The 20071-nt window shown below is 39.9% G+C and overlaps 1 long non-coding RNA gene across 3 annotated transcripts in view; it reads right to left on the reverse strand.

The window, feature by feature from the left end:
• The window catches only part of LOC141793245 (uncharacterized), a 252698-nt gene that overhangs the window by 224886 nt on the left and 7741 nt on the right, over positions 1 to 20071 (reverse strand). For all 3 annotated transcript variants that reach the window (XR_012598399.1, XR_012598400.1, XR_012598401.1), the window contains exon 3: positions 19048 to 19128. This is a non-coding gene — a long non-coding RNA (uncharacterized LOC141793245). The remainder of the gene's footprint in view (positions 1 to 19047; positions 19129 to 20071) is intronic.

Below are 20071 nucleotides of genomic sequence, written 5' to 3' on the forward strand. Positions count from 1 at the left end.
TCAACAGATAGTCCTTTGTAGATAAGGGATGTGGCTCTGCAAGGCACTTATTTATGTGATATTGTTAAACTTAAAATGGTGACTGAGAGAATTCTGGAAGCAAAGCATTTGAATCAGCACGAGGTGCCCAGGGAGACAAAACAAATGGTCCTAATTCTAACAAATTGTTGCAACACCACTGGGCTTCATCCCACTGGCTCTCTTATAAATTGGGACATAATGTGGCAGTAAGTCAAGGCATTCCTCATTTTTTATGGGACAAACTCGATGATTTGGGGCAGTATGGGCTGCAAGACACACACACACACAGGTACATTGTGACTCTCCTACACATCCAGACTTTACACCTGCAGAATTTGTAGGCCTGGCTAGCTTGGCAAGGTGGTGGGAGGGGATATAAATGGCCCATAGCGGAATCATTCCCACTGGGCAGATAGTGATAGTCAAGCAAGTTCAAGGTATAATCTCTGTTGGCCCATGAGGGGGACTAATGAGTGACTGGAAGAAGGGGGAGGAAGATGATTATACTTTACATACTAACCTTGGCAACTGGGCCTGTCCTTTAATGACAGCATAATTCAGCGTTCACCTTGGGAGACTGCCACGGGTTTTGGTTTATGAGGTCACCCGGGTAACCTCAATCATTCAAGTGCATGCTCTGTCTTTGCTTCAGTGACTTCCCTGAACACACACAGACGTACACACACACCGGCCGTGTGTCACTGATAGGCTGCCTACCACCTATATGAGCGTCACAACGGGTCAAATCACAATCTTCCTTTACTATCGTAGCGTTTGAGAACCTTGCGAGGAGACTGATAGATGTGCATATAACTCAACATTAATCTCTCAGTTAAAGGAGGAAGAATCGACTTCTATGGATGGACTGTATCAATAAACCGGACAATAACACTGTTCGTTTAGTGTCATTTTGACTCTACTTGACAAGTTGATCAATTTGTCCGCAAGTGAGTGACACTCTTCCTTTTCTTAGGAGATCTGATTGTTGGTCTTGTTTTTAAAAAGGGGGCCACATATTCAGTATGTCTACAGCATTTACAGAACAAAAAAAAATATGCATTCTAAATGTGAAACTCTGGGATTGAATAAACCCAATCATTTTAATGACTAGATTTATTGCTATGCCAGCATGTCTTTGAGCACTTGCCGGCTCACCTTTTCACTTGTTATCTCCCGACTGATGGAAAAGTCTTCATGCACTGTAGATGTGAAATAGAAAACCAAGCAGACATAATTCCTTTGATCAATAGAGTGGTTATAGCTGAGCTGCAGCATAATGATGCAGTAAATCTTGGGATTTCAATATTCTGCTTTCAAAATGGTACTTTTAGATGTTTATTGTGTGATTTGTTTGTTCTCAGAGCTGCACTGATTTTATTGCCATTTTACTTACTTTTAGAGTTGCCATTTTTCTGCTGCTAAATCTTCACCCTCGACCATCACTAATTGATACTAGATCTTATTACATATTGATCAAGCACAGGCTGTGCCACGTCTGGGAACACTGTCTAATTAGATGATGTATATTTCATATGGCTCTTTTGCAATACAATACAACACGCTGATGTATTAAAATATCCATTATTCATACACAACGCCAATACATTTGACATATTTATTTTTCAGTCTGCTTTGGCGGCTTCGCTGTTTCAGAAGATGCATGCTTTTGACACTAATTTTTGGATGCATTGTGCGGGTGGGGCAAAGTGGCTCTCCATCTACATTATTAAAGGCCTCAGATGTGTTTTTCTTGTTTTCAACTGATGGAAATATTCTACCATGAAGCTGTGGAGAGATGTTGCAGCACAGAAAATGTATTAACAGCTCCTGACTTGCTCTGGTGCAAAGTACAGGATGAGTATGCTTGACTCTACAAATATTGCCTCTGCTCCCTGTGTGTACAGGAGAAGAGGCGAATCTGTGTGTCTGTGTGGTGATCAGAGCAGAGTTTGTATTTCAAGTGCATGAAATCATCATTCCCACTTGTTATGTTAACTCAGTGAAGAGCACAGAGCTTCACATGTCCACAGGGTTAAAAATGTAAGGGAAAGGAAAAAAATATGCATCAAACGGGAGGAATAAAACAGGGTTTGAACAAATGTGTTTTGTCAGCTAACAAAGCAGTTTATGGTTGGCAAAAAAGTCCTGCAGTAGTTGTCGATATATTTTAAGCTGCATAAGGCGTTTTTTAATGTAAAAAGACACTCACTTTATCAGTCTCATCACACAGCGAGGCTGCATTAGAGAAGACAGCCCCGTCCTCTCTAATTGAAAAAACATTGATTTGGCCTATATTTGCCCTGATGAAATTCTGGCGCCGTTATAAATATTTCTTAGCGAAATCTGCCTAGACCAACATGCTGTAAATCTTTTTTTATGCATTTTTGTGTACTTACTAAAAGCGAGCAAAAGCATTTTCTTCCCAAAGCTGGGATTTCATTCAGTAAATTCTTAAAGATTTTGTAAATGGAGTTAAAATTTCCAAACATTCCTGTGTAGCTGCTGCAAGGAGCCTCTTAGAAACAGACGCTGAGAGTAGCTTTTACTCCTCAAACAGAAATGCCTGACTATGAATCAAGACCAATGAGATGCATCATAGGGATCCATAAAAAAGGTACAGCCGGTATTTTCTGACAATGAACATACTGTACACTGACAAGGAATTTCAGGAAAAATTAAAGCTTTTCTATCACTCAATCTTCTGCCATCTCAATTACACTCAGTACTTAGTCTTGTCAGATTTAGCCAAGCAGAGTCTCTTTAATGACGACTTTCAGCTCCTCTTTAGAATTTACTGAGAGCTTTGATGTGAGTTGCCAACTCAGATTGCATTCAAGCACCTGTCACTTTTCCACATTCGAAAGAAAGGAGATGTGAAGACAACGAACAGTGAGGGGGGGGCAGCAGGTGTGAGCTAAGCCTCGCAGTGTAGACAATATACTGTAGTGGCACACGAGCCAGAAAACACATACAAACAGCCTGGCGACAGAGACGTTGTTATCACTATTGGCTACTACAACTCTTCAACCAGGAGTCCCGCTTTTTATTCGGCCAAGGTTTGGGCAAAACAGTAGAATTGATCTGGAATTGATCAAAACGCCCGTACAGCTCTCTCATCTAAAGGGGATTTCATTGATCTCCCAAAGTCCTTCTCTATAATTGCTTCAGTGAAGTGAAGGAACAGCAGTTTCAGGTGGGTAGGTATCAGAGGAAAGAACACAGCTTGGACAATTTACAGATCCTTAAAGTAAAAGGAGCCCCCCCTCAACACAACCCTCTCCCCAGCCTCCATCTCTTCCAAAAGCATGGGCAGGCACAGTGATCTACTGGAAAAAGGGAGAGAAACTGATTACCATTCCTGGTAGCATCCTGTATGCAAAAACTTCCTCTTTTAAGTCAAGTTTGTCTCCCTTTTTTTTCAAAGCAAACATCAAATTAAATATTCTGATACAGCTGTAAAACAGCCAACTCTTGTTAATCCATATTATCAGCTCATCTCTCTGTGTATTGATGTATGTATGCATGCAGGCCAGCAACAGCCCATAGCTTTGATGTTACTAGACTGCCACCTAGTGAATGCTCTTGAAAGGCCTCAATCTGGTTCCCACATGAGAAGCGCCTGAAAGATAGATGCAGCTGCTTTGGGCGAGGTGTCTAAGCTTGTCTCCCACAGAATCCTTTTGATGGCAACACATTTAAGCCTCTGACAGCAGCAACAGGGAAATGAATTGCAGGTTTGTAAATATCAATAAGGGAACGAACAGTTTTCAGCTTACCGCTTTGTTAAACATTTCAAATGTGATTTTTTTAAAGATTCAGCAGAGAGATTTTTGAGCACTGGAAGGTGCTCCGATACCAAGTAAAAGATTTGGCTGTCACTTGAGACTAATCGCAGTATGAGCTAAAGATGCAGAAATCTGTATTTAATTAACTGGGTACTGTTTCGACACCAATTAGAACTGCAGTCCCATCTGTCACCCTCAACATCTAACTCTATGCCTCCTCCCCTTTTTACTCTTTCTTCCATCCTCTATCTTCCTAGGAAAAAGCAAAAACTACACTTTCCATTAGTCCAATCCACAGACGGTGGAAGTGGGAGAGTTGTCTAATGTAAAAAGCAGAGGCAGTGGCTGTTGTTAAGCCTTCAGACAAATTGATATTACTCAGCATGGCTTTTATTAGATATATAAACTGCAGTGACTTTGCTTCCTGGTCTGCCTGACAGAGATGAAATAATTGTCAAAACACAAAAAGGGGGTGTCAAAGGATACATAAAACGAAGCCGTGTATACGCCTAGAATAAAGGAATAATATTAGAAAGGTCAGAGACCCTGTGTCTACCAGTAAAAAATCTGCTATTCCTCCACTGAAGCAGAGCCATTTGATTTTCTTACTTCAGGGAACTACAGTTTCGACAAACTAGGATAGTAGGTCCAACTTTTTTTTTGTATCTGAAAAAGCCAGAAAATCAAAACGCAAAAGAAATGCGAGCAAGACATTGTGAGGATTTTTGTTTCCAGCCTGTCACTGCCACTTGGCACGCCAAAACAAAGATTTTATGTTTTGTAGCCAACACAGCTTAACTTCACAAGAAGTACAAGAAATAAATAGCACGTAGGTGGTTTTTAACAAGAAAATAAACCATTTTCAGGGAGTTTTGATGAATTTGGATGATTTTTATGCCTTGTGCTCATCAGCATGAGCCATCAGATATGGATAATTCTGATCATGTTGTAAAAAGATGTCTTTTAAATATGCAGAAAGGAGTCTCTGTCTTGTAGGACTGAGTAATGACTAGCCTGGGTGAGTATTGTTAGGGGGCTGTTACAGCAAACCCAATGAATTGCACAGCAGGGGCTAATTGAGGGAGAGAGAGACAAACTGAGGCTTGATTGTTGCATTCTCAAGAGATGGTTTTGTCTGAGGCCGGGCGAAGGAGAATGTCGCCTTATCTCTGTTGTGATTACCATGCGTCAAAAGCAGATTACACTTGTAAGAATTACTGGGTTACAGACAGTATTTATTAAAAAGCAACATTGCTTGACTGCTGGATTACTCTCTTAAGATTAATCAGACTTCTTATTCATTCCCGATTCATTTCAGATTCTTAAATGGGTCTTAATAATAGATGAGCTATAGAACAACTGAAAGAAAGGGAGAAAATCACACTGAACTGTCATGCCAGTTCTGGTTTTTATGTTGTGCTGCAATGATGGGGTATTTTTGCAGGCTTGAATCAACTAAGTAGCTTTAGGGGATGAATTACCCCCATTTTACTGTAAGCATATATTCTAGCAATCTATTGAACAATGGCATTTGTATAGACATAATTTAATGAACATCTGGTTTTCTGAGGATGCCTAATGATTTCACATTCATCTTCCTCTAAATGGCTAAAGTGCACGCAATTACGTTTTTAATTAGCTGTGAATATGTTTCTGTCAATTGGAGTGATTCATCTCTTACACACGGACTGTATCACGTGATTTCAGAAAAGCTGAATTGGTTCTGATTTTAAAACAAGTGTAAGCGCCTTGTGCTTTGATGGTTGTGACATAAAAGTTTAGGTGTCTAAGAACAAAAACCTTTAATAATTCCTGATGTTGCTTTGTCCTCCCCTTGGTAAAGAAGACAACTGGATTATCTTGAAGCAACGATCACCCGCTCTAATTTCCGAGAAAGAAAAACAATGACAGGAACACAAATATATTTAATCATTAAGCTTTCCAGCCCAGTCATTAAACCCTGCACTCTGCTGCTCAAAGCAAATCAAGAAAATCTCCAGGTCTCTAATGAATACTGTTTGGCACTTCCCGGTCTCCAAGACCTTTTGGACTCCTAGATGCAGTGCTGACAGTCATTTCTTCTGGCCCGATCACTAATTCCTCATTAGAAATGATGAGCTTCTTCATCACCTCTCTTTGGAAAAGGTTAGGCCCAGGCCCAGAGGAGAGATGGGGAGTCCTTCACTTTCGGACCTGATGGAAGCTTCACAGGCCTGCAGCTATTGATTGGGGGCTTCAGGTTGCCTCTCCACCAATGTAGGGGCCTGCACTGCAGCATACTAAGCTGATGTGTAATCAATGACTCATACCACAGCCGGCCTCTGTGCACGGACCCGTCAAATTATACTGTAGCCATCCAATATCTGACATAGTGTGTTTTAAAACCGCCTTCCGGAAGAATGACACACACGGTGCACACACACACACACACGCTGACGCACACAGGTAAATACACTTTGGAGCGCACACAAGCTGAACGGCATACAAGGATGTGCGTACATGTGCAAACCCTCACAGACTCTTACAAACAACCCACACATGCACACTCAGACACACACACGCACAACCACTGGGTCCTGCAGGGCTACTTTGATTTCTCTCCCTCTGTCCAGCTGAAATGTTTATCATCTCAAATACTCAGAAAAAAATATATATAAATACAAGTTATAAAACCCAATCCTTCTTAGAAATGGTTGCCTTCGGAGTCTTGCAAGCGCCAGCTGTGAGACGTGGCCGATCCATACACTTGGCCTGGCAGCAGCTCCAACGTGCCCTCCTCCTCTTCATGGAGCTTAATGATATGCACAAGCACACTCCAGGGCCAGCTTCCCAGAGCATTTAATCCACAGAGATATGATACTATGCTGGATGCTGTGTCGTCCATTACAATCTCTCTCCTCTCCCTCCATGTCTCCCTCTGTACCATCACACCATGCTAACATTGTTCGGTTCACTTATCTATTTATCCATCTAACTCTTCCGTCTGATTCTGAACAATGAAGCATTTCCTCTACTTCAAAAGTTTAAACATAAGACCTTGCCAAAAAGGGTTAGTAGTTTTCTATGTGGTGCTTAGAGCTTGATTTCTGTTGTTGCTAAACTGAGCTCCCTGGAGATGTCCTCGAAATCAAACAGTGTTTAGCTGTATTGGATTTTTCTCCCTTTGATTTTCTATTAATAATGTTTGAATTATTTTGTTTTTGTGTTTCTTTAAAGGGTATTCAACTTTTTGGGGCATTGCTTCTGTGTTACATTCAAGTTCTCTCTTGATTCATATTGTAAATGGTGTTTCTTGAAACGGAAAAGCAATGGATGATTTTCATGAACCACTGTTAATTTTTCTAGATAGGGACCTTTGTGTTAATGACAGAACATATGAAAGACATGACTTTATCTGCTCATGTGTTCTAAGTAACAAAACATACATTTGTTTTGATTTAAAGTTCTAAATGACTTTACGGTGATGCAAATGATTTGAGGTTTTTCCTTTTTTTGGTTGTTTTACCTGAACAGCATTTCTCTTTCACTCCGAAAATGTTTTTGTATTTATCAATATAAATTCTGCAGATCAATATTGTTAAGTCAACACATACCCATCAATGCAATTCTCTATCCATTACATGGTCCATTACATCGTCCCCAAGGCTCTCCGACAGGCCATTAGGTAACGAAATCTCGCCAAGGAAACCCAATCTTTCACATCACAGGGCGGTCAGTTTGGAGCCTTCATCACAATTTGTTTCCCCACCTTCCTCTAGGTTTTACCTCACAGCATGGAAGACAAATGGATAGCCATTAGTAGTGTATTAATTACATGTAGGGAATTACTTTGTTCATCAATCAAGTAATTTTTCCTTCGCTTGTCAAGTGTAATTTGGTGACACAATGAACAAAAAACCTGGTGGGCCTTTTCTGTTCTGATCTCGGATGTTAACAGCCTGTGTGGAGCTGACAGACTGGAACGCTAAATGCATCTGCCTCTTGTTTCTTCTCGTGCGTGCACCGCCGAGCCACATCCTGCTGAGCAAAGGTTCACAAAAACACCTCAAATAGAACTGACGCAAATTATCATGTCAAGATAGATTAATTGCAAAGATCGCTAAAAGACTAATGATTACCACTGTCAGAATGCTACGATCCACAGGCAAGGTAGCATAACTGCTTTTTAGCAGACATCATATACAATTATCTGTTCTCCTCTGTGAGAATAAATGTCAGTCGCAACAAGTGTAAATCTAAATCCCACAAATGATGAGGATGTGAAGATTTTGAGACATCATTACAGAATAATGGGCCTCTGGTGTGGAAGTATCACTGAGCTATTTTATATTCAACTGAATTACTCAGAGTGATTTACAGTACTCCACTTCCTGTGTAGTGAGTGATGCAACACATCATCATTTGATGCAGCACACAGTTTCTGCAAAGATACCACCAACAAATATGAGTGCAACAGAATAGGCGCAGTTCAGTTCACTTCATACAAATAGCTCCACATTGCATAGGGGTTTAAGAGTTATCTGTTATGACATCTGAATGCAGCGGAGTTGCTAGGCACATGCCCTGTGTCTCTGATGAAATTGAAATCGCAGAACACCTACAATCCAATGGCCACCAGATAAAAATTGATAACTGCTGTTATAGGATTATGGGATATGTAGATTTAAAGCAATAAGAAACGAAAGTTTCTCAGGTTACTATAGTAGTCGAAGACACATGAGCTGATTTTAAGAAAGATTATGGGCCCTATTCTTCTTCATCTACAATCAGAGGGGTGTGACCTGAGTTGGATAATCATAACAGATTATTTATTCAAATAATCCTTGAGTGTCTTAAGTCAATACAACCATTTGACTACCGACCCAATTTAGAAATGTGATATTAAACTTTTTTTTTATATTTATGGTGACTGGTCAGAAGCACACCGGATAGTGTCATTGACCGGATGGTACAGCTCATGAGCATGGCAGCAAATGCACACAAAACAGCCCAAAGCCAAGTGGGATATTTAGAACAAAATCCGACAAGCTTGTGAGATTATTTAACCTGCGTTTTCCTCTCTTTTTGTTTCTGACAAAACACATGGCAGCAATTTTTCTCACCTTGAATGTTTATCTCATGATGTCACGTTTCATCACGCAAACTCCTGTGAGATCTCATGTACTGATCTCATGTATTTAAAATTGTGGCAACAGATATTAAGTCAGCGGTCTAGCAGTTGTATGGATGTGTCTGTGATACAAGGGTGTTTGCGATAAAAATCAGTCAGAAAAGTAGTAGAGGTCTTTAAGATCTGAAAGTGGTCTAGTGTGTGCCTTAACTTGTTTAACTTGTTGTACAATCCCTGTCTGTGAGTGGCCCCAACGTGCACTGAGCACAAACTGACATCAGCTTATCCACCCTTCACCTCTTATAAAACAAATTTGCCTTCACTGCTCTCTTAATTATAAACTTTAGCCATCAGATTGCCTAATTCAATTTTAGTAGAATGGGTAAATACTACAGCTCTGTTCTGGAGTGATGCCAGGCGCGCTCAGTATCAGTCATGGGGTGTAGACAGATGTCATTCTATATTATGGTATAATTCTTTTGGCAGTAATTTGAATGTTAAGGATCATTCACTTAAGGTCCTGCTATCTTACATCCCACGCCATCCCACATCTCTTACATTCATCATATAGGCGATGCCCGCTCAAAGCAGGTTGGAGCTGTTTATGTCAAACTGCATTGGTCCTCTGAGAGGGACTCCAGTCTGCAATGTTATTCACATACTTCACTGGTAAACTGAGTAACAGTGGGACAGATGTCCACATGAAGTTTAGATTTCTTGTCTCTTAACCTCTGTGCATAATAGCACACTCCATCACTCAAACTCGTTATTAGTCAGATGCTACATGAAGTAAGGTCCGGTGTGCTTGAAATCAAAGAAAGGTTGGCTGTAAATCTTTGTTAACTTGCTGTTTTCTTCTGGGTCACATGGCAAAACTTTTCTACTGTATAATGTAACAATCTCTAATTGCCATCAGTGGCACTGTTTGTCATGAGGATTACAAAAGCCTAGCTCTAGATAATCAAGATACTATCTTGTTAGGAACTGGTCACAAGTCTAGCTTAAGGAAATGTGTTAGGTCATTTCTAAGGGATATTTCCTTCATATTCATTCTTTAATGTTTTTTTCTATCCCCAACTTTTATCTCAAGGTGGCTCTTTGATGGAGAGAAGAAACAGAAATCCACAAATGTAACAGCATGACACTGATTGCGCAAAACTCCTCAGAGTGGCAATGACTAATAATTTGTAATCTCGATGCATACCATCAAAGGCAACACGTAAAATAGACCAAATTTAAATCTTATTTTTCCCTCCGATGTTAATATTTTACAGCTCTTTCTGAAAAAATTCTATTCAGTACACCAACAATTGCGTCATTTCTATAAATATGGTTACATTTAGTCTTGATGCATGAACTGCTTTGTAGTATAGTAAGCAGAATATTGGATTGTCTCAGCTGAGGTATGAGTAACTCTGCTGTGGGCCCTGAGGTGCAAGTATGACAACAGAGGTATGAACAAACATTTTTACCTCCTCTGAGCCGCTGCACTGCAATCCTCGGCCAGTTTATCGCACACAGGGCCCCCTGCAAATACACCGTGTGATACCATTGACACAGATTATGGATTTTACCTTCTTAAAAATATGCTGTGTGGGAGCGTGGAAATGTCAGGGAAGGCACCCAGACTCTGAGATTTGCTGGAAATTTATAGATCGCCAAATGCAACTCTCTGGAGAAAGAGAGGGGAAAGTCCACGCAGGAGACTCTTCAGAATGCAACCACTGTTTCCTGTTTCACCTCGAGCAAGAAGTGATATCTGGAAAATTTGCATATACATGTATTTGCACAGATCCAATCAAACGTCAAGGTGCCGACACAATTCCCGGATTTAAAGCAGAATACCAACCAGTGTTTCAGCTGTAACTAATACCCTTGGCCAGAGGAAGTGGAGGAAAAGGAGCTTTATCTCTGGAGCAGATAACATTTAAACCACATAGGAGTTATAGAAAGAATGCATATAGAAGACTGGGTCAGGTCTTTGGTCTTTTAACATGGGTAGCATGTCAGAAGGGAGGGTGTACTGGCTTTGCTGTCATGTACATTCAGTTCAATGGGGCATTCGTTTATGTTTAGTGTTGAATAATTAGTTATTTGAAAGAACTTTACATGTAGTCAAATGCTACAAACAAGAAACTTGAGGCATTGAACTGAGACTTAATGAGTCAAGTTTTTGGCCATTTGGAGTTTAGAATTTACACTTACAGCAACATTTGAGTCTCTAAATCTCCCTCTTAAAATCTTTCAATATATGTTACTAATTTGTCAGTCTTGCACTGTCTTATACTCCTTTCAGGTTTTTAAGAACCAGCCCCTGCATAGGTTCAAACCAAATGCATTGCTTGTTAAAATCACATCAAATCAAAGTGTAATGATTGTTCAAATTCTTTTTTTTCCTCCATGAAATCCAGTTAATGAAAGTGTAGAAACACAGTGGAGGAAGGGAAATGGAACAGAGGTGAGTGAGAGAATATATTAAACCCTGAATGGAGAGATAGAGGAGGAAAATATTCCTCATTCGCAGCCTTCAGAATGTGTTATTAGGGAATGATTTCAACAGGCTCTTAGTAGCTCTCATTAGATGGTGTATCAAACCAGAACAAAACTCACTTCTCCTAACTATGTGGAGGAAGTGGATTGGAAAATTAAATGGGGAGAGGAGAGTGAGGGAGCAGTCTCTGCCACGCTCTTGTCACTGTGCCCGTGCTCCCACTAACAAGTCCGCTCAGTCGACTCGCACTGAAACTCATTCACATGGTCTTTAATTTCACTTCATTGATTGGAATTTAAAGCCCCGGAATATAGCGAGGAAGACATTAAGATTATCTATCCCCTAACCCGTGCACTGAACATTTGTTTTTAAATTGTCGTACAGTATGGCTGAAATCTTGTACTCTGAGTTTGCAGACCTAAAACTTCAGAAACTTTGCAAAATGAGCTTGCACTTGCTAGGGCAGTATGTGAGTGCCTTGCTGTTCCTAAAGAAGCATATATTTATGTGCTGCATGCTGTAGATCAATAACAGTAACGTTTCATTAATGTTGACATGCTGTTCTTGCTTGATGCCAGATGCTGGGGACACAAGCTGTCGCAACAATAGACATGCTCTTCAGTGCTTCCCCGTTTTTCTTTGTTTGCATTTCCAAAGACAGCATTACATCTGTCAGCAAGATGTGATTTACATAAACATCAAACTATTCTTATGACTATCTGTCAGGGGAACTCTTGAGACTTGCAAAATATTAGCATTTCAAGGTTACGTTTGCACCATGTTCATAACTATTTTGCATATACTATTTTTGTGTGCTCTTAATTTATAGCCGTTTGGTTGCCTGAGTCTCTGACCAAAGCCACAGAGTTGAGATCTCAGGCATGAAATTAGCTGGCCGCTCAAAACCAGTGTTAGTTTTGAGTCTATAAAAAATACTAACAAATACTAGATAGATGAAGAGGCAGCTCGTGCTGTAGGATGCAGGAAAAAATGTTCAAAATCATGTGGTATGCAGTTAGCGGGGAGAAAATCAAACTGAGGATAAAGATTGAACAGTATTCCAATTTACGTCTCTCAGAAACTGCAATCACATCTTGAAATGGAAATTACACCTTTGACAAGTGCATGGTTATTTTATGGATTACTTTTTCCTCTGATTGTACACTGCTCACGTACTGAGACAGCTCCTGCATGATGGAATTCCAACAACAACGGTATGGAGGCTGCAAGAGCTTTGTCCACAGTATATAGTTGCATGTTTGTGTTTTCTTTGCATGAATGCATGCAGGTTTGTGTAAATAAGTGTCGCCACTGAGGGCCACCTGAGAGGGGAAAAGAGTGGCCCTCTTGATGCCATTTGCATGATTAGCTGTTACTGCCTAACATGAATAAGCTGTGGCCCAGAGCTGAGGGAAGCAAATGGTTTGCTTGATGATTCTTCTAATATCAAAAGAGAGGCGAGTGTGTATTTCCATAAATATGGCAGTTATTTTTCCACAGAGAAAAGTTTTTTTTTCTCTAAATTATTTAATACTTGGCAACATTGGTTCTTTTTGCCTCAGTGTTGCTGAAAACACTAACAGCCACAACTATGTGTCCATAGCTCTAGCATCTCAGCAGACCTTTTGTTCCCATCATTAAAAAAAAGCCGTAGTGCACAGATTAGAGGACTAGCACATCACATGAGTAATAGCTACGACCTGAGCAGACCTCCTCTTGGACCTTCAATATGTGTTCTGCTGAACTTATATCTGAACATCATACTTCAGGTACTGTATACATCAATATTGCTTTTGAACGTGGTATTTTACTTTGCTCGAGTGCAAGAATCGATACTCTATGAATTTTTAAGTGCATCTTAGCTTCGGGGGATAGCCTGTAACCTGTGGCACTGACATTCTCATTTGTGCCTTCAGTTCTCTTCAAAGCTCTGGACTAAGTTTGAAGCACCAAACTTATCTTGACAAGATGCAGGCAGGGGACCCTTGGCATGGCTAGTAGTTTCAGACTTCTGATGCAGAATAATGAAGGAATGGCTGGAGTAATATAAGATATTCTTTTTGTGTTTTCATAAGCTGTCTCACTCCTGGCTGGTTGGAACAAACTGCAGACTATAGACAGGAACATGAGGACACTCTTAGTAAGAAAACTCTGTTCTCGTTCTTTAAATTCCCAGTTGGATCAGTCTAAACTCAGCTCTGTGCCATGTTTAGACTCGTGCTGCAGTGCCAGCCATGGATCAGTAGGAAAGTCTGTCTCTTCTGCAGGTTACAGAAGGGATGATAGAGAAGAGGACTAGATTTCATTTTATATGGTTCCATATGAATCAAATGTGGAGTAAACAATAATTCATTACAGGGTTAAGCCTTGCAGGACATTGGAAAAAGCAGAGATTTACACAATCACTTTTGTGAAACACTGCTGACCACTGAACATGTGCCTTAAAATAAAGTTCATGTGATGCAACAGTTCAGAGACAGTAACTGGCATGTCTGTGATGTGTTTTTTTTAAACCAGCACCTACTTACACAGACTACATAATTGGCTGCTTTGCATTTTCAGGATGTCTTGAACTTTTTTCTATAAAAGGCTGACATCCTCAGCTGGGTTTTTTTTTTTTTTTTTCAAAAGCTGAACATGTTCTGGGAACATTTCTCTCTGCTCTAAACATTACTTGAGCTGCAGTGGAAGTGTTGGACTACACAGTATGACCTTTGATAACTGGGATTCACTCCTCCGAACTGATATGCGACATAATTTACTGCCATGGGAAAGAAGGTACCTCTGGTTTAGATTGCTTTAATCCCATTGTAAATCTTTTAGCAATCTGAATTTTTATGATGAACTTTATCCTGAAACAAGTTCAAAAGGATGTGAAATGTTACAGCATTTTTCATCAGTCGAAAAACGAAAGGAAAAAAATCAAATCATTAATTTCAAATGTATCTACCGTGTGGTCTGGAGATGGTTTTTATGTGAAGAAATGTAAAGATTCTATTAAAATAATCTATTTAAAAAAAAGACTTGCTGCATTTTCATGGAAAAAGCCTCAGTGTATCTGCGGGCATTGGCAGGTTAACCTGTTCATTTTCTTGGAATTAAGGCCAAGAGCTTTTTGCCCCTTATATCCTATGGGGCAGGAGCTAGATACGAGTGATTTAAATATTTCTGATGTTGTGCCCAATATGAGAGTTAAGCTGCAGCATGGCACAGCTCTTTATACGAATAATTTGCCTTGATATGGATTTTAGGCACATTTAAAGAGAGCATTGATGCTGAGTCTGTTTCATGGTGTCGAGCTGCAGGGAGATAAACTTCCACAGCCCGAAGACTTTAAGTGGAAAAGTCTGCACACATTGTTTTTAGACACTGTTGTTACAAACAACTTGTCTTCACACAAAAGGCAAACAAAAGGAGCCCAACACACCGGGAGTCTTACAGAATTGATGTCCGACATCAGGGTGGGAAATCAATCTAACATCCTATAATGCCCCAGACAAAATATGAAACAGCTGGTTTTCTGCTTAAAGTAATCAACAAATACAAGTTGTTTAAATAAATCAACTGTTAAAATTGATCCAGACACTTGCTGCTGTCTACTGTAACTCAACAACTCATGCAATCTGGGTTTTTATTTGGCCATTTTTAAAACAGTTTATCATGTAGGTTTGATGAAACTGGACTTTTGGGATGTATGCAAATGTGTCAGTCCAACTGAAATCACACGGCGTAGAATTTAATCAATAAATTATTATGGTGTTGGGGATCAATTTTCTCCTGCATGTGTACAATCAGCTCCAAACTGGCTAAGATGTTCTGTTCATGCTCCACAGTTTACATGCCAGGCTTTGGCCCAGAAATAGATCGGAAAAGAAGCAGAGTAGTAGACAACACTTTAAGACCAACGGGAGTCAATGACACAGCTTTGGAGATGGTTAGTGCAAAAGCGAGAGCTATATAGGTATAAAGTTACATATGTTTCATTGTCACCATACAGCGAGGAAGCCTATTGCTAACTTGTTTGTTGACTATTTTTGTATGTAACACAGAGGGTCAACCTGAAGAATGCCCAATGACACCAATCAAAAACAAAACATACCATGACCTACCATAGCAAAGGCAGACATTCTATAGTCGGTCTATAAATTCATTCTTGCCAGGTCCTTAGTAGGACACAGACAGAGATCCAACTAAATTGTCTGGTCAAGCTACAGCCATAGCTTGTCTTACCCATGTACCTAAACTTGCTAACAGACAGTGTGCCTTAGTGTAACTTGAGTAAATAGGGATGCTCCGATCCAACTTTTCTGGTTCCCATACTGATACTGATAACAGCGTTAAATGATAACCTGCATGCCCTACTGTGGGATAAGACTGGTAATGATTTGGGTGAAATGCAAAAAATGTGAATGGAATTACTGAAGTTCATATTTATTTGAACTATGAAATATTTGAATGTTTACCATCAAAACAATTCTTCAGAATTTACACAAGTTCTTTTCAAATGTAAACTTTTATAGCCTGTAGACTGGTAATAGAGCTAAAAACAAAGCAAGCTCATCAAAAGCAGGTTGCCTGGATCGGCAACATGGAGCTCTCCACCCATTCCGATCAATCATTTGAGGGGCACCAATACACAGAAAAGTGATAACACCGATCAGTACTGGAGACACGCTGGGCAGTATCAGCAAAGTGTGATTATCCCAAGCATATAAAGTTTACTATGACAACTGGTCATGTTAAACTAACCCACAGAAAAATATGACGAGACACAATTTTAAGTTAAAGACTAATCAATAAATAAACCCTTGGCAACCACTGACGTCTATAGATGCCAATTTGATTACAACTGTTGCCTGTCACTGACATCTTTAGACCTCAATAATGTTTTTCAACAGGCTAGTGTACTGACAAACTGACCCCTGTAGGTGGCAGTGGTGCTCTCTTTGGATGAGAGACCTGCACAGGTTATGAGAGAAAGATACGAGATGACGGAGGTACAATGGCGAAACGTTGCAGGTCTGACAAGTTCAGACAGCTCACACTCAAACAGAGAATGTGTCACGATTGTGAGAGAAGATGACAGAGATCACAGAGAGGACCAAAGGATGAAGTTTTCGGAGAAGAGCGCTAAAAACTAATCCAAGCTTGTTTTTTTCCGTTCTTTGGTCAATAACTGGGAATTTTAGTGAAACCAGTCTGTTCTATTGCCAAGTACAAGAGAACAGAAAAACTTTTTTCCTAATGAATAAATAGAGTCAACTCTTTCTTTTGGTAGTTTCAATGTTTACATAGTCGTTGAACACAGTATTCTGTGGGTAATTTTTTAAAGTTATTTTTTGGGTTCTGATGCTTTTAAGTGGAGAGTACAGAGGACAGGGGATAGATCAGGAAGCAGGGTCAGGGTGGGGGGTGACATACAGGAGGCCACAGGCCAGATTCGAACTTTGGTTTTAAATAAGTAAATTGTTTTTTTGTACTGTTAAATAACATGCAAAATATTCTAAATAATCGAAAGGAAAAAAAAAATTGAGATATAATCATGATCATTATTTTGTAGGGCTGGGCGATTATGGTAAAAATAAGAATCCCGATTATTTTAAGTGATATTGAAATCACAATATACACAATTATTCATTTATTCAAAAACTTCAGCACTGATTTAAACACAACTTTAAAGAACCAGCAAGTGGCACATACAGTATTATTGATACACATAAGTCACACACACTCGCTGTGGCTGCACATGGAACACAGGAGAGCTATGAAGCACAGGAACTTGCATACATCTACACTATGTGGCATATTAATTGTTTTTCTTCGATTATATTGTTTTTATGATTGTCAGATGGCAAAATTGAAATCACGTTTAAAATTTGATTAATTGTCCAGCCCTATTATTTTGGATTTTAAAAAAAATAGAGCGTGTTGTAAACAGCTGAAAATAAAATTGTGGGACCTTAAAGCTTTATACCAGCAAGGCCGCCTTCCTTAAAGGAGAAGTTCTGATCAGTGAACCTGCTAAACTGGCTAACATGCCAACATGCACAGACAAATTATAGTTTGGTGAGATGAATACAAAACTTAATCATCAACTGTTAAATGGCAAATCAGGTCTTCTCGTTGATTAGTTCCAACTATGGATGTGCACAACCACACTAAAGTCTATTTCTTACATGACTGCTATTGTAACTAATGCCAAACGGTCAAAGCTTTCCTTTCCTTGAACTGCACACAATAGATCTCACTGGAGTGATGAAAACGAGATCCACCTCTCAGAATTTGATGCAGTCTGAATTCCCTGTCATTCATGATTTCTACTCCTTATTATCTGCTCAACCTTTTTTCAAGTTTCCTCAGCAGAGAGAGGTAATACACGTTGGGATGGGTTGGACTGTAATCCCTGCGGATACAGTGAATCTACATTGGCAAAAGGACAATAGTAATGATATTCACCTAATCTCCCCTGACAGATTCAGGACATGCTTTTCATTAACACAAAAGTGGATAAGAGAGCAATAAGCACTGTTTCAGAGTTTACCTAAATCCTTTAAAGCTAACCGAGATTCACATTCTGGTGTCACACGTCTCTGTCTGCCTGGGCTTAAGCCAATGCAGGTACCATATTTACTGAGCTTTTTGACAGACTTTTCAGAGGCATTTTTCAAGGTGCGAGAACAAACAATTGCAGAGAAAACTTAATTTCACGGCTGTCCATGTGAACTTGAATTACAATCAGAGGTTTTAAATGAGAAAAATGCATGTTAAAAATGCTCCATTTTGATCTGTAATAGGTGCCTTTGACATCCTCTCTGAGTAAAGAAAATATTGGAAAAGAAATATGAAAGATAAAAAGGCTGCAGAAAATATCCTTTCTGGAAAACGGTCTTTTCAAATATGCGTCCTGTCGATATAATCCGTCTGCTTAAAGCTTTAAATCCAAGTGTCCAACACATATCTGGATTATCATAAACTGATTATATCATCAAATATAACCGTTTTTCCAATTAAATTAAAATATTTGTCGCAGATCTGGGCTATAGAGCAGAATTGCTCAGCTAACAGTTTCCTGACTGTTTGAAGACCAGCATCAGATTGTGCTGTCAATCATTTTACTGAAGAACAGGTGTTTTTGAAACAGAGGCTCTTATCTTAAAAGAAACTTCTTATTTTTGACATGTGAACAACAGAGTGCCTTCAAATGAGGCTGTTTTTTTTCTCCTTTTTTCATGAAGTGAAAAAGTGTCAGCAGAGTTTTCATTGGGATTGTAAAGGAGGTAAGACGAGGGAGGATAGCACTTATTTTTCTTTTTAATTAGCTTCATCTGAGGAATTATCCAGCACTAATATAATGGCTCGATTCATCTCCCTCACCATCTGGTGTTAGAGCGGTGAACCTCTGGAGCTGATTGCTTTCCCCCGGTGCTGTGTTGGGGTAATAGGCTGTTCAAAGGCTGCTCTGAGCTCGGACAGCTGAGCAGAGGTGGGGCAGGAGCAGCTGGCCCTGGCACCATCACCTGCTGCCTGTCAGAAGCCTATCAAATATGGTCCGACCATGCTCTAAGTGTATGTATCTATGTCTGTGTGTACATACTGTATGTGTGTGTATGTGTGTGTGTTTGTGTGCCACAGAAACATACTTGGGAGTCAACTTCAGGCAGCCCACGAATTCCGTCCTCTTGAAGTAGCCTGGCGCACATCAGTAGGGCTCTCGTGAACATCTGGGAGAGGTGAGACAGGTGACAAATAAGCAGTAGTGTCTGGAGATGATGCCAGTACTTCAGTTAGTTTGCACGTGTGCACTCTATGTCAAATGAGACAGCTTGGAAGACATACCATTTGGCATCTATAAATTGCTTTTTGCTAAACTTCACTGGCCTGGCTCTCTGTAGTATTTGACACGCTTCAGCTGATGCTTAAAATTCAGACTGTGTTCTTTACAAACCATTCAATTGTCACTGAAGTTCAAATGCTATATTTGAGGCAGAGTTTCATCTGATTGCTTGACAACATCTGGTTGGCCTCAGAGTCCTCTATGCCTGTCTAAAAGTGCAGTGCACCTGCAGGTTGTTTTCATCAGTGACACCTGTTGACTGTGACTGGCTTTTAATTTACATACTGGTGGAATAAATCTGGTTTACTGATAAACCACAATGAGGCTTAAAATTTAACTTGGTTAAAAGATTGAAATAATCACTGATGTGAGGAAGCACTATCAAAAATTGAGAATGATGAAGATTTCTGCATGCAACAGGAAAGACTTATTACTAAAAAAATACTCTCTCTGTTGACACCACTGATCTCCTCAGGTTCACAGCTTATCTCTTTTGGGGCTAAGAAACACCTGAGAAGATGACGTCAGTCTCACCCTGATCTGATTCCTGTCACACCATTTTGGTTAATTTCATACCTGAGAGAGCATCACATGCAAAGAGGACAGGGACTTCATCGCTTTTGAAGTTTGTTATGGGTGCAATTAGTCAGCTGGTTTTCATAGCAGCAGCACACTGCTTCAGGCGAGGTCCTGAATAACCGTTTAAACCAGGGTGTAACTTTATAGCCAGGGGCAGCTGCCACACAAATGTAACTTAACAACACAAACAACAGTAGCATCAGACCACAGGACTAAAATTTAGCTGCTGATTCAGAGAATCTGCAAGTTAG

The sequence above is a fragment of the Halichoeres trimaculatus genome, unplaced genomic scaffold (genome assembly GCF_033239565.1).
Source record: "Halichoeres trimaculatus isolate MK-OKI-2021-1 unplaced genomic scaffold, fHalTri1.1 fHalTri1_scaffold_7, whole genome shotgun sequence".
Lineage (NCBI taxonomy): Eukaryota > Metazoa > Chordata > Actinopteri > Labriformes > Labridae > Halichoeres > Halichoeres trimaculatus.